Source organism: Panthera onca, chromosome B3 (genome assembly GCF_046562875.1).
Source record: "Panthera onca isolate mPanOnc1 chromosome B3, mPanOnc1 haplotype 2, whole genome shotgun sequence".
In the NCBI taxonomy this organism is placed as follows: domain Eukaryota; kingdom Metazoa; phylum Chordata; class Mammalia; order Carnivora; family Felidae; genus Panthera; species Panthera onca.
Window position 1 is genome coordinate 125,622,644 of NC_138344.1, and position 16,331 is coordinate 125,638,974.

Sequence of the window (16,331 nt, forward strand, 5' to 3'; positions counted from 1 at the left end):
TTACAGAAATTTTCTGAGTGCTGCAGTAATATTTTGGTGAGTCAAAAGCCTACTTGTCAGGAAGCATCTATAATTGTTAGGTTTATTTGGGGTTAATTTCTATTAACAAATGCTTATTAACACCCTGACATGCTAACAGGTAGAAAACACTGGCTTAGCTAATTTATATTATTTGATTATATGTTATATTTATACACATTATTATCCTCATTGTATGGATAAAGAAATGGAGACACAAATTTTAGGTATGTCCTCTTGGTACAATGTTGTGAATGTTTTTCTGAGCAGCAGAACCAAAAACCTAACTGAAGATGGATGGAAGTTGACTCAACACACCTGGCCGTGGAATTGTTGCCACTAATGCTTGGCTGCCTGCAAGTATGAGTGCAGAATGTGGGTAGTGCAATCTATTTGGGGTTTGATATAATTTAAGGCAATATAAATAAATGATATGAACATTCAAGTGAGTATTGTAACAGTGAATGGAGTAACTGACCAAAACCTGGTATGAAGGCAAATGAATTTGGAAAAGAGCCACATGCGTCATAGAGATAAAGAGGTAACCTGGTGAGGAAAGAACATATACCACACAGTGAGTGAGCAGATGAAGTGGAGAAATGAAAGGCATGGTCAAAGTAGGGAGATTCAGACTTTTGGATCTTGGAGGTGGAGAAATTTCAAATAATGACAAGACTCAAGGTAAAGTAAACCAAATGAAATGAACTTGAGGATGTTCAGGAAGTTGAGGGTATGTGAGGTTGGCATTTTAAGGATCATTAACATAGATGTGAAGTTACCATCAGTAATCATGGAGCAAGTGGTGGACTGGAAGTTAAAGTAACAGAGCAAGATGGCATTATTGTTAACATGGTTGAACCATGCACAACGTGACATTTATGGGCCACCCTGAAAATTCAATGAAAACTTCTGGCATAAAAGGGTTTAGAAATAGAGGGCAGCCCTCGATGTCACAAGACTGTCAAAAATTATTAGAGATCTATCATGTGTCAGGCACTGTGCTACACAGTGGAAATTCAGAGTCTGGACTGGAAGCTCATGCATAGGTGGGTGAGTTTCAGGAGTTCAGAAAATGATGGTGAAATTGACACGAGGGTGGTTTAAAAGCAGGGTGACTACCAGCTACACATTGCCTGTGTATGATTAGAAAATCTTGATAACGCCCTGGACCATGGCTCAGATTTTAGACTGTGGCGCTTTAGCTGGATTTCAGCTCCTACATATGGGAAACTTATGTACATGGCACAACCTGCAAAATCAAACTCCGTGAGCCCATATTAATGGATAGCATGGATTTTAAATGAGAAAAGGCATTGAGAGATGATAGAACATCAATGGTGAACATCAATTTAACTGAACTTGAAGTAATTGGGACCTGGTACTCTTGTGTGATTGATAAGTAATCTGCAAACAGCTTGATGGATTGGTTTGACCACACAGACTTGATCAGACTCATTCTATCTATCTCATTCTTTCTGCAGATTATCAAGATAACAAACTTCTCAGAGTTGCATTTATTCTAGAATCAAATGCTGGAAAAGAAAAATTATTTATAAGAAAGCCTGGGAGGAAAAAAAAAAACACACTACAATTCTTGATGGCAACAATAGGGAACTCATTTAGAAAATCAAGTGCACTAATCAATTTATAGCTTCCCTGGTATAAAAGAACCAAGTTATATTATTCATAGGCTAAGCATTTCTCTCTAACTTTTTAAAAATTGTGAACAGATGACAAATTACTGCATAGTAACACATTATGAGGACTGAGCATGCATGTTTATATTTCATTGTTCTAATCTAATCTAACACAACACACACCAAAGTCCCTCATACACACATTTAATGGCATGCATCCTCATGATTTTGCTGCATAGTAATTAGGCATTAGTGATAAGCAGTTCCCATAAATTACTGTAATTAGTATTACTCTTATATCACCACAGCATTTTTTTTTAGGTTTTCCCTTCTAATTTTGTTAATTCTTTAGTATCTATCATCAACACAAATGTCAGCAGTTTCCCTAATGCCATGTGTGACTTAATTACTATTCTTTGCCCAGAGTAAGGTCTCAATTAATGCTTGTTGGATTGAATTGAATAAAATCATCATGTAGTAGCTAACATTCACTATGTATAAGGGAGAAACCTTGGGTTTGCTCTTGGGTGAGGGTCTCTGTGTGCATTTCTCAGGGTCATAGTCTCTTTACTCCTTTGAAAGAGCCTTGAGTTTCAGAAGTTGAAAACATGTAGGTCAGGAAATGCTTGGTTAGAGGACAAGGTGGTGGTCATTGATCACTCACCTGCTGTGTAGCTCAGAGTTCAGGAAATTGGGTAAAGACAGACCTATACATGAAGAGTAAGGGGCAATGACAATGTATCTTCAGTACCAAACATCTTGTTATGTTGGGGTGAGAACTGAGCTAAGAGATTAATTTAGTTCACTAAACTATTGGGACAAGATTAACAGAGGGATGGGAAGAAAGTTGATTTAGAAATCCTCGACAGCATCTGAAACAGTCAGCACAGACACCTAGTACAAGGTAAGGGCAATTTCTCTTCCGGGTAACCTTGCCCTTGAATGACTACAGAGTTAAGGGAAGAACTCCCTTGATTTCAAAATATGTCGTCTTCTTCTACGAGTAGGAGGCAGAACATTTTTTCTACAGTGTGAGAAAAATAACCTAAGAATTCAAATATCTCACAGAAAACATGTAGAAGTAAATTTCAACCAAATTTGGAAAATGAGACCAAATCTTTTCTTGGATTGTTTAGGATAGGGGACCAGAAAGCAGATGTGTATCAATGGCAGAAGTGCTGGCTGGACAAATACCAATGGCGTCACACAATCTGACATCTTGATGTGCTTGCATCTTCACGGTAGCCATGTATAGCGATGGTACTTAACTGTGCTTCTTGGTAGAACAGAAAAAAAATCACAAGACATAGAATCACTGGGAAGCTCTACTAATTTCTAATCGATGCTGCAGCAAATTACTGACTTAAAGCAACATAAATTTATTATCCTACAGTTCAGTATGTTGGAAATGCAATGCATGCCTCATGGAGAAAAAATCAAGGTACAGTAAAACCCTGGATTGCAAGTAACTTGTTCTTCAAGTGTCCTCAAGATGAGAAAACATTTCTAATAAATTTTAACCTGATAAATGAGCCACATCTTGCAATATGAGTAGTACGTGATGCCAGATGTCACCTGATCACAAATGAACTGATGGTTCCCCTCTCTCTCTCTCTCTCTCTCTCTCTCTGGCTTGCCAGATTGTAAGTGATCACCAATGCAATGTCACATTTGCATGAAATCCTCCAAAGGAAGCAAAAGTTAAGTGTCTTTGGATAGGTTCTTGGTTAAAGTTGCATGAAAAAAAAAAAAAAGATTCCACTGAGCCAATAAATAGCAGTGATTCTGTTAGTGATAATGAAAATGGTCCTAAAAAAAAAAAAAAGAAAAAAAAAGAAAATGGTCCTACACAATAACCCTCCTCTCTCTTGTCTCCCTCACACCAGCCACAAGGTTTTCAAAGATAAGTGCAGGTTAATTTGTTTTTCTTTATATTTTGTATTTTCTTTGTTATTCTATATTATTATTATAGTATTGTCATCATTTTTATATGAATATTTTTGAATTGTGGAATGAATCATCTGAGTTTCCATTATCTCTTATGGGAAATTCACATTGATATACAAGTGCTTTGTCTTACAAGCATGTTTCTGGAACAAGTTCTGCTCACAAACCAAGGTTTTACTGTATTAAAAAGGCTGAATTCTTTCCATGTGGACTCTTGGAATGAATCTGCTTCCTCACCTTTTCCAGTTTCTAGAGATCACCACATTCCTTAACTAGTGGCCTTCCTCCTCCATCTTCAAAGCCAGCACCACAGCATCTTCAACCACTCTGCTTCCTGCGTTCACTTATGTGAACTCTCGTGATTAAATTTAGACCAGTCAGATATTGTGGGCTAATCTCCTCATCTCAGTAACAGTAACTTAATCAACCCATGGAGTTCCTTGTCTGGGAGTAGGATGTGGACCTTTTTTGAGGGGTGCACTGACCATAGGAACTGATTGTCCATCTTGCTCACAAGCACTGAACTTCCTCACAAGGCCCCATGATTTGAAACTTGTGTCAGGACACCCACTCCTCCTCTCTGGAGCAAGCTGCTGCCTCCCCAGCCCCCTGTGGCCCTTTACACGTTATGGTTCATATTCTAGTGGGGATCATTTGCCTGCCTTCTGGCCAGTGCAGGAACAGACTCTTGGTTATGAAGTTCTGAGGAGTGTGTTTGCCATGTTCACATGTCATAGAGTAAACATCATATCTGACTTTTACTGTGACTTTCATAGGCAATTCAGGCTTAGGAAGCATTTCTGTAGAGATTTCTGTGTATTAGGGACGGTTTAAAATGTTTTACATGTGTTAACTCTTCACAACACTCCGTAAGGAGAGTGATATCATTAAGACTAGTTTGTAGGTAAGAAAACAGGGCTAGGGGCACCTGGGTGGCTCAGTTGGTTAAGTGTCCAACTCCGACTCAGGTCATGATCTCGTGGTCAGATCCATGGGTTCGAGCCCGGTTGTCATGCTCTGTGCTGACAGCTCAGAGCCTGGAGCCTGCTTAGAATTCTGGGTCTTCTCTCTCTCTCTCTCTCTCTCTCTCTCTCTCTCTCTCTCCCCCTCTACTCCTCCCCCACTCACACTCTGTCTCTCTCTCAAAAATAAATAAACATTTAAAAAATTAAAAAACAAAAAATAAAGAAAGAAAACAGTGCCAGGCAAGGTTGAGAAAATTGACAAAATTCACACCTAGTAAATGGCAGACATGGGAATCAAACCTAGTGTGAGTGGTTCTGGAGCTCATGTTGCAAATCACCACAGTGCATATTGCCTCTCACATTGCATGGAGCAAAAGCTTAAATTGAAAACGCAAACACTGTTATAGTAAACTAAAAATGATGCAGAAAAGATGGAGAGTGGGAAGGAGAGTTAGGGGGAGATTTGAGGAAAGAGTGAGCAATGCACACATTCACACACAGTGGAGAGAGAAAGACTGATTGCATAATCTGGGTCACTGAGTATGAGAGGCACTGTGTATGGTGCACAAAGGCACCCACTGTGGGGTTCCTGGGTGCGGACAATATGGCTCATTTGCACCCTGCTACATCTACCCAGAGGGGATGTCTTTTTCTACTTGCACGAAGATGCTATATAGCTAACAGCAATCCTGTTTACAAGCTAGTGAGTGTATGTGAGCAAAATTTTTTTCTAACTAGGACAAATGGATTTATCTAATAGACATTATATTAAAACATTCCAAAAATATGTTTTCTAGTATCCTGTTTGCTACCCGTCAGAATTTCTACAGAGGTATTTAATGGGTAAGAGCTTTGAGCCAATTGTTGTAAGATCTGGTGCCCGTATAGGCCCAGTCTTTTCACTCATAGACTGCTGGACTCCTGACTTGTATGAATCGTTTTCTCTTTTGTAGTTAAGGGCTTACAGATCAAGTTTCAAGTTGTCTGCCTAGGTTTAAAATTTTGTGATTTTGTTTCATTTTGTTGAAACACAAATAGCACTCCAATGGAGAAATGCTGTCTTCTTTCAAAGCCACTTTGAAATACTAAGTGTGATTTTTGCCCCTGTTTAGGCTGTTAGATTTATCAAGTTATTAACTAAAAGATGTCCCATGGAAATCACATTCATCATTGATTTATAATGACTTGATAGCAGAAATTCAATAATCAATGAATTTTAATCCTGAAATATTAATTCTTAGTCACTCATGCAGTAGTTAAAATATTTAACAACCTCATATTGCTTGTGCATTAAAACTGCTCTTTAACACAATGGCTGTTTCTGAAAATGCTTGGATGTTGGAAATAATTGCATTTCTATTGAAGCTATTAGAATGAATCACAATTGGATTTCACATAAAAGTTTTCAATGCATAGATATTTCACATAATATGTTTGTAGGTAAGGGTTCTTCAAATAAAGCTGTTTTGTCCTCAAGAAATTTTCTCTCTGTATCAATTTTACCTCTAGTTAGATCACATATTCTTTCTTTTTTATTTTTGTTTCTTTCTTCCTTTTTTGCTACTTAAAGTATTTTTCTAGGAGTGGGGTGCCTGGGTGGCTCAATCGGTTAAGTGTCCAACTCTTGATTTTGGGGCAGGTCATGACCTCACCATCTTTTTTTTTTTTTTTTAAAGTATTTTTTTTTAGCGTTTATTTATTTTTGAGACAGAGAGAGACAGAGAGAGACAGAGCATGAACGGGGGGAGGGTCAGAGAGAGAGGGAGACACAGAATCCGAAGCAGGCTCCAGGCTCTGAGCCATCAGCCCAGAGCCTGACTTGGGGCTTGAACTCACGGACTGTGAGATCATGACCTGAGCCGAAGTCGGCCGCCCAACCGGCTGAGCCACCCAGGCGCCCCGACCTCACCATCTTGAGATTGAGCCCTACGTCAGGCTCTGCCCTGGGTGTGGAGCTTGCTTGGGATTCTCTCTCTGTCTCTCTGTCTCTCTCTGTGTCTCTCTCTGTCTCTCTCTCTCTCCCTCTCCCTCTATCCCTCCCCTGTGCATTCTCTTCTCTCTCTCTCTCTCTCAAAAAAATGTATCTATATCTATCTATATCTCTATCTATCTATATCTATATATATATATCTTTAGGCATGTTATAACACTGCTCTAGACTGAATGTTTGGGCACCCTCTCTTCCAAAATCCATGTGTCAAAGTCCTAATCTCTAATGTGAAGGTATTTGGAGGTGGGACCTCTGGGAAGTGATTAGGTCATGAGGGTGGGGTCATCAGGAATAGAATTAGTGCTCTTATAAGAGGGACACAAGAGAGATATTCTCTTACCTCTCTCTCATGTGAAAACGCAGCAAGCAGATGTCCACTGTAAACCAAGAAGACGGCCTTCACCAGACACAAGATTAGCCATCGCCTTGATCTTGGACTTCTCAGCCTCTACAATGGTGAGACATAAATTTCTGTCATTTTAGCGATCCAGGGTGTGATAATTTGTCATGGCAATCTGAACTAAGATAAATACTAAGAACCATTGCTGTGGTCGCTTTGTGAAAGCAGGGTGGGCCCCCATCCAAAATTTGGTTTGGGTGGCAAGATGACAATGCCACGTATACACCAAGATGGTATGAAAAAGTTTATTTCTGACATAATGGGACTTTCTCGAGAGTTCAGGGTGGGACCCCAGACTGGTTCAAAATGGCTTGAGAGAACAAAGAAAGGAGACCAGCTTGGCTTTTCAAGGCAGTTAGAAGTGGAGGGCCAGGGTAAGGAGTCCTGCTAGAGATCTGAACTTCCTGCCAAAACCAGAGGAAGGTAGCATCTGAGGCTTTAGCGTGAGCTTCACCAGACGGGGCCAGAAGGAGAAGGGAATGGGGGAGGTTTACAAGCTTTTAAGCAATTGAAGATCCAAAAATGGAGTCAGGCTTTTTATTACAATCCTTTTGAGAACCTATCTGTACAATAGACTTTCCTATCGACTTATAGAAGGAAAGAACAGATTATCTCTTAAAAATAAACGTTTAAAAAAACATTTTCTTTGAAAAATAAAAAATTATATACAGCACAGTATGGAGGAAAAAGCAAGAGTTAGAACCAAATTTGGAATAAAATTTGAAGTCTGTTGACTGCTTGCTGTATCCACCAGGGTTCGGGGCAGGAAACAGAATCCACTGTGGGTATCTAAAGCATGAGGGAGTTTAATGTAGGGGCATAAGGGCTCACAAAATTGTTAGAGAGGCTAGAGAAACGGGTTGTAGGCTGTACCCTGGAGTGACTCCGAGAGCTATAAGGAGCTGCTCCTGTAGGAGAGCTCTGCTTTTGATGCTGTCTTGCAGTGCTGTGCTGGAAGCCAGCAGACTCTTTGAGCACCGCCACTACAGCTCTTCCCAGCATCCTAGAGGCTCAAAATCTCACATTGTCGTGGTTTTACTTGCCAGCAACCAAAGCCGAGAGCCACAAGAAGTTTGCCTCTGTCTCACTGCCCCTGCTCAAATCATGCACAAGTGTATGTAATCAGTGGAAGCTGATTCACATCTAGAACCCTAGCTTGAAGGAGGTCTGAGAAATGTTCATTTGAGCTTTACAAGGTCAAATGGAGGTTGACTAAAACAAACTATAGTCACTTCCCTGTCTCTGTGATCTGGGACAAACATTTGAATTTGAATTTTCTCTTCTCAAAATGTATCTAATACGTATATTGAAAGGCTATCCACGGACTAGAGGTAATGTAATTAAAATATCTAGTATCTGGTAGTTGGCCAAATAACCGTATCTATCATTATGGCTGTGTCTAACTGTTTCAGAATTTTATTTTTTATTTTTTAAATGTTTATTTATTTTTGAGAGAGTGCAAGTGGGGAAGGGGCAGAGAGGGGAACAGAGGATCCAGGCTTTGCGCTGACAGCAGTGAGCCTGATGTGGGTCTTGAACTCACTAACTGTGAGATCGTGATCTGAGCCGAAGTCGGATGCTCAACCCACAGAGACACCCAGGTGCCCCTATTTCAGAATCTTAGGAATTATTGCACTGAAAGTCCTAACGAGCCATTGCTTTTTATAAAGCATGTAAACAAAGAATTTTTACTTCAGATAAAGGATTAGATAGTCCAAGTACTAATTTTAGAGATAAATTATAATAAGTAACATTGCATTTTATAAACTTTGGGACTCAAACTCATACCTCCCTCCATGTAAGTATCTATGCATTCATTAATTCTACTCTTCCGGACTGCTTTTATCACCTCTTGTGCTGGACACTGTGCTTATTGCTAGGTGTGTAGGAGAGAAATAAATGAGATTCTGCCCTTTGGAGCTTTATAGTACAGTGGAACAGAGATATGTTAAATAAATAATCAACACTGCAATGCAATTGCTGTGAAAGAAAACTGCAGGTTGCTAAGAAAGACAATAGTAAGAAAAAATTGGGTTGCCAGATTTAGTAAATAAAAATACAGGATTCCCAGATACACTTGGATTCAGATAAGCACCAAATAATCTTTTAGTGTAACTATGAAGCATTAAAAAAGTATCGGATGTTCATCTAAAATTCAAATTTAACTAGGTGTCTTGTATTTTATCTGGAAGCTCTGGGGCAAGGACTAATTTGGACAATGTCACATTTTCCCTCTTATAAATGAGGAGAAAGGACCTCAGAGAAACAAAGTGACTTGTTTCAGATTACCAGTTAATTGGATACCAGGACAGAATTTGAGTTCAGACCGGTTTGATTGCAAAGCCTTTTGTTTGTAACTGGCCCCCATCCACAGAGGGCAAGGTGGAAGAGGTCGGCCACTCCAGATTCCTGTGTAAATGGCTGGTTTAATAAGCAAGGGAACTAACAAATGTTTGAATTTTTATGAGGCTTGTGAGAGCAGCTGCAGGATGATAGGTTTCCTCACCCACCTGCCAGAATCTTAGAAGTTTATATGAAGGCCTTACCTGGGTTGTCACAGAGCTGGTCCAGATGGTCTCCACAATACATTGCCCTCTCAAGGCTGCACCTAAACACTTCTTGCTGTAGAAACGGTGGACAGAGTGTTCTTTCCAGGGGCAGGGGTGGGGGGAGGAGCCTCCCATGGCCCTGGTCCAGACAACAGGTCATATCCTCTCAATGACCTCTTCCAACAAAAACATAAACCACAGTTTGAGGGAGGACTGGTCTAAGATACATTGGTGCTGTTTAGGAAGGTGAGTCACCAAAAGTGATTTTGGTTTGTGTTTTACATATGATATTTCAGTCTTTGTCACTTTCAGGCTTCAGTCACTTTCCTGTGACTCACTTGCAAGGGAATTAACATTGAAGCTTTAAAACAAGTTGCCAATTTTGTCTGTGAAATTTTTAATTTCCTATACTCTTCTGAGGTGTCAGTCATCTGCCTTCCCATAGGAAAGCTTTGTCTTTCACCTCAAGATCTATTGGATTTCTTGTGGTGTTGAGATAAACAATATCATTAATTCATGACTAGAAAGAACTTCAAAACACATCTCACTTTTTGTTAAACTTATAACATCTCAAACTGTTGTGCAGAGAATTGTAAAATGATACATATTATTTTAAAACAGTGATTATTATTATTATTATTATTATTATTATTATTTATTTTGTTCAGGGAGAAAAAGAAAAAGAGAAAGTTCCAGAGCATAGAAGAATGGAAAAAAACATGCATGCCATAGAGAATATAGAACATGACTTTTTCCTTCCCATGATTATTGGCTATTATTATTCTTAAAGGTTAATCAAGAAAAGTAACCTGCTGAAAGAAGTAGCACATAGAGTTCTATTTCTAATGAAAGTATGCTTAAAAACATAAGTTCTCAGGACATCTGAGAGGTTCAGTCAGTTGAGTGTCTGACTCTTGGTTTTGGCTCAGGTCATGATCCCAGAATGGTGGGATTGATTGCCACGATGGGCTCCGCCCTGAGTGTGGAGCCTGCTTAATATTCTCTCTCTCTCTCTCTCTCTCTCTCTCTCTCTCTCTCTCTCCCTCCCTCCCTCCCTCCCTCCCTCTCTCTCTCTCTCTCTCTCCCTCTGCCTCTCTCCTTTGTCCATGCACTCTCTCTCTCTCTCTCTCTAAAATAATAAATTAATAGAGGTGACTGGGTGGCTCAGTCAATTAAGTGTCTGACTCTTGTTTTCAGCTCAGGTCAGAATCTCCCAATTTGTGAGATTAAGCCCCTCATTGGGCTCTGCATTAGTAGTGAGGAGTCTGCTTGGGATTCTATCTCTCCCCTTCTCTGCCCCTCCTCTGCTTGCTTTCTCTCTCTTTCAAAATAAATACACTTAAAAATTAAAACTTAAATAAAATAACCCATAAATTCCCTGTGGCATTAACCTGAGTAAATTCATGACCACATTTCAGACACAGAGTAAAGTCAAGATGGGTGAGTTTCTCCAGGGATGATAAAGAGGTTTCCCCTTAGGTACCAGCTCTGACAAATTGGTGACTCTGGAGTCTCCTATCCAAGAGGGCTCTAAAACCAGAATCAGCTGAACAGCATGCATCAGTGATTGGCTAACAATGTCTGTTCTGGCTAAATGATGGATTATTTCTTGTTAAAAACATAAATGCCAGTATAAGACTGGTTACTATAAGAGATTGGATGGATCTGTGCCAACTTAAGGGCATACACACACACACACACACACACACACACACACACACACATATTATTCTGAACTTTTTTTTTTTTTTTTAAAGTTAAGTATCGGTTCCGGAAGATTGCGGCGTAGGAGGACGCGGGGCTCACAGCGCGCCCTGCCGATCACTTAGATTCCACCTACACCTGCCTAAAGAACCCAGAAAACCGCCAGAGGATTAGCAGAAGGGAGTCTCCGGAGTCAAGCGCAGACTAGAGGCCCACGGAAGAGGGTAGGAAGGGCGGCGAGGCGGTGCGCGCTCCACGGACTGGCGGGAGGGAGCCGGGGCGGAGGGGCGGCTCGCCGGCCAAGCAGAGCCCCCGAGTCTGGCTGGCAAAAGCGGAGGGGCCGGACGGACTGTGTTCCGAGAGCAAGCGCGACTTAGCATCTGGGAGGTCATAAGTTAACAGCTCTGCTCGGAAAGCGGGAAGGCTGGAGGACAAAGGGAGGGAGAGCTGCTGAGCCCCCGGACGGCAGAGCTCAGCTTGGCAGGGAACAAAGGCGCCAGCGCCATCTCCCCCACCCATCCCCCAGCCAAAATCCCAAAGGGAACCAGTTCCTGCCAGGGAACTTGCTCGCTCCGCGCAAACACCCAAGTCTGTGCTTCTGCGGAGCCAAACCTCCGGCAGCGGATCTGACTCCCTCCCGCTGCCACAGGGCCCCTCCTGAAGTGGATCACCTAAGGAGAAGCGAGCTAAGCCTGCCCCTCCAGCCCCCATGCACCTTGCCTACCCACCCCAGCTAATACGCCAGATCCCCAGCAACACAAGCCTGGCAGTGTGCAAGTAGCCCAGACGGGCCACGCCACCCCACAGTGAATCCCGCCCCTAGGAGAGGGGAAGAGAAGGCACACACCAGTCTGACTGTGGCCTCAGCAGTGGGCTGGGGGCAGACATCGGGTCGGACTGCGGCCCCGCCCACTAACTCCAGTTATACACCACAGCACAGGGGAAGTGCCCTTCAGGTCCTCACCACACCAGGGACTCTCCAAAATGACCAAACGGAAGAATTCCCCTCAGAAGAATCTCCAGGAAATAACAACAGCTAATGAACTGATCAAAAAGGATTTAAATAATATAACAGAAAGTGAATTTAGAATAATAGTCATAAAATTAATCGCTGGGCTTGAAAACAGTATACAGGACAGCAGAGAATCTCTTGCCACAAAGATCGAGGGACTAAGGAACAGTCACGAGGAGCTGAAAAATGCTTTAAACGAAATGCAAAACAAAATGGAAACCACGATGGCTCGGCTTGAAGAGGCAGAGGAGAGAATAGGTGAACTAGAAGATAAAGTTATGGAGAAAGAGGAAGCTGAAAGAAAGAGGGATAAAAAAATCCAGGAGTATGAGGGGAAAATTAGAGAACTAAGTGATACACTAAAAAAAAATAATATACGCATAATTGGTATCCCAGAGGAGGAAGAGAGAGGGAAAGGTGCTGAAGGGGTACTTGAAGAAATCATAGCTGAGAACTTCCCTGAACTGGGGAAGGAAAAAGGCATTGAAATCCAAGAGGCACAGAGAACTCCCTTCAGACGTAACTTGAATCGATCTTCTGCACGACATATCATAGTGAAACTGGCAAAATACAAGGATAAAGAGAAAATTCTGAAAGCAGCAAGGGATAAACGTGCCCTCACATATAAAGGGAGACCTATAAGACTCGTGACTGATCTCTCCTTTGAAACTTGGCAGGCCAGAAAGGCTTGGCACGATATCTACAGTGTGCTAAACAGAAAAAATATGCAGCCGAGAATCCTTTATCCAGCAAGTCTGTCATTTAGACTAGAAGGAGAGATAAAGGTCTTCCCAAACAAACAAAAACTGAAGGAATTTGTCACCACGAAACCAGCCCTACAAGAGATCCTAAGGGGGATCCTGTGAGACAAAGTACCAGAGACATCACTACAAGCATAAAACATACAGACATCACAATGACTCTAAACCCATATCTTTCTATAATAACACTGAATGTAAATGGATTAAATGCGCCAACTAAAAGACATAGGGTATCAGAATGGATAAAAAAACAAGACCCATCTATTTGCTGTCTACAAGAGACTCATTTTAGATCTGAGGACACCTTTAGATTGAGAGTGAGGGGATGGAGAACTATCTATCATGCTCCTGGAAGCCAAAAGAAAGCTGGAGTAGCCATACTTATATCAGACAAACTAGACTTTAAATTAAAGGCTGTAACAAGAGATGAAGAAGGGCATTATATAATAATCACAGGGTCTATCCACCAGGAAGAGCTAACTATTATAAATGTCTATGCGCCAAATACCCGAGCCCCCAGATATATAAAACAATTACTCATAAACATAAGCAACCTTATTGATAAGAATGTGGTCATTGCAGGGGACTTTAACACCCCACTTACAGAAATGGATAGATCATCTAGACACACAGTCAATAAAGAAACAAGGGCCCTGAATGATACATTGGATCAGATGGACTTGACAGATATATTTAGAACTCTGCATCCCAAAGCAACAGAATATACTTTCTTCTCGAGTGCACATGGAACATTCTCCAAGATAGATCATATACTGGGTCACAAAACAGCCCTTCATAAGTTTACAAGAATTGAAATTATACCATGCATACTTTCAGACCACAATGCTATGAAGCTTGAAATCAACCACAGGAAAAAGTCTGGAAAACCTCCAAAAGCATGGAGGTTAAAGAACACCCTACTAACGAATGAGTGGGTCAACCAGGCAATTAGAGAAGAAATTAAAACATATATGGAAACAAACGAAAATGAAAATACAACAATCCAAACGCTCTGGGATGCAGCGAAGGCAGTCCTGAGAGGAAAATACATTGCAATCCAGGCCTATCTCAAGAAACAAGAAAAATCCCAAATACAAAATCTAACAGCACACCTAAAGGAAATAGAAGCAGAACAGCAAAGGCAGCCTAAACCCAGCAGAAGAAGAGAAATCATAAAGATCAGAGCAGAAATAAACAATATAGAATCTAAAAAAACTGTAGAGCAGATCAACGAAACCAAGAGTTGTTTTTTTGAAAAAATAAACAAAATTGACAAACCTCTAGCGAGGCTTCTCAAAAAGAAAAGGGAGATGACCCAAATAGATAAAATCATGAATGAAAATGGAATGATTACAACCAATCCCTCAGAGATACAAACAATTATCAGGGAACACTATGAAAAATTATATGCCAGCAAATTAGACAACCTGGAAGAAATGGACACATTTCTAAACACCCACACTCTTCCAAAACTCAATCAGGAGGAAATAGAAAGCTTGAACAGACCCATAACCAGCGAAGAAATTGAATCGGTTATCAAAAATCTCCCAACAAATAAGAGTCCAGGACCAGATGGCTTCCCAGGGGAGTTCTACCAGACATTTAAAGCAGAGATAATACCTATCCTTCTCAAGCTATTCCAAGAAATAGAAAGGGAAGGAAAACTTCCAGACTCATTCTATGAAGCCAGTATTACTTTGATTCCTAAACCAGACAGAGACCCAGTAAAAAAAGAGAACTACAGGCCAATATCCCTGATGAATATGGATGCAAAAATTCTTAATAAGATACTAGCAAATCGAATTCAACAGCATATAAAAAGAATTATTCACCATGATCAAGTGGGATTCATTCCTGGGATGCAGGGCTGGTTCAACATTCGCAAATCGATCAACGTGATACATCACATTAACAAAAAAAAAGAGAAGAACCATATGATCCTGTCAATTGATGCAGAAAAGGCCTTTGACAAAATCCAGCACCCTTTCTTAATAAAAACCCTCGAGAAAGTCGGGATAGAAGGAACATACTTAAAGATCATAAAGGCCATTTATGAAAAGCCCACAGCTAACATCATCCTCAACGGGGAAAAACTGAGAGCTTTTTCCCTGAGATCAGGAACACGACAGGGATGCCCACTGTCACCGCTGTTGTTTAATATAGTGCTGGAAGTTCTAGCATCACAAATCAGACAACAAAAGGAAATCAAAGGCATCAAAATTGGCAAAGATGAAGTCAAGCTTTCGCTTTTTGCAGATGACATGATATTATACATGGAAAATCCGATAGACTCCACCAAAAGTCTGCTAGAACTGATACATGAATTCAGCAAAGTTGCAGGATACAAAATCAATGTGCAGAAATCAGTTGCATTCTTATACACTAACAATGAAGCAACAGAAAGACAAATGAAGAAACTGATCCCATTCACAATTGCACCAAGAAGCATAAAATACCTAGGAATAAATCTAACCAAAGATGTAAAAGATCTGTATGCTGAAAACTATAGAAAGCTTATAGAAAGCTTATAGAAAGCTGCAGCTTATGCAGCTTAATTGAAGAAGATATAAAGAAATGGAAAGACATTCCCTGCTCATGGATTGGAAGAATAAATATTGTCAAAATGTCAATACTACCCAAAGCTATCTACACATTCAATGCAATCCCAATCAAAATTGCACCAGCATTCTTCTCGAAACTAGAACAAGCAATCCTAAAATTCATATGGAACCACAAAAGGCCCCGAATAGCCAAAGTAATTTTGAAGAAGACCAAAGCAGGAGGCATCACAATCCCAGACTTTAGCCTCTACTACAAAGCTGTCATCATCAAGACAGCATGGTATTGGCATAAAAACAGACACATAGACCAATGGAATAGAATAGAAACCCCAGAACTAGACCCACAAACGTATGGCCAACTCATCTTTGACAAAGCAGGAAAGAACATCCAATGGAAAAAAGACAGTCTCTTTAACAAATGGTGCTGGGAGAACTGGACAGCAACATGCAGAAGGTTGAAACTAGACCACTTTCTCACACCATTCACAAAAATAAACTCAAAATGGATAAAGGACCTGAATGTGAGACAGGAAACCATCAAAACCTTAGAGGAGAAAGCAGGAAAAGACCTCTCTGACCTCAGCCGTAGCAATCTCTTACTCGGCACATCCCCAAAGGCAAGGGAATTAAAAGCAAAAGTGAATTACTGGGACCTTATGAAGATAAAAAGCTTCTGCACAGCAAAGGAAACAACCAACAAAACTAAAAGGCAACCAACGGAATGGGAAAAGATATTTGCAAATGACACATCGGACAAAGGGCTAGTATCCAAAATCTATAAAGAGCT

At 40.7% G+C, this 16,331-nt stretch overlaps 1 long non-coding RNA gene across 3 annotated transcripts in view; it reads right to left on the reverse strand.

Moving 5' to 3' along the window:
* LOC132670165 (uncharacterized) overlaps positions 1–16,331 on the reverse strand; it is a 76,298-nt gene that overhangs the window by 6,832 nt on the left and 53,135 nt on the right. For all 3 annotated transcript variants that reach the window (XR_009606482.2, XR_009606478.2, XR_013555999.1), the window contains exon 3: positions 6,898–7,005. This is a non-coding gene — a long non-coding RNA (uncharacterized LOC132670165). The remainder of the gene's footprint in view (positions 1–6,897; positions 7,006–16,331) is intronic.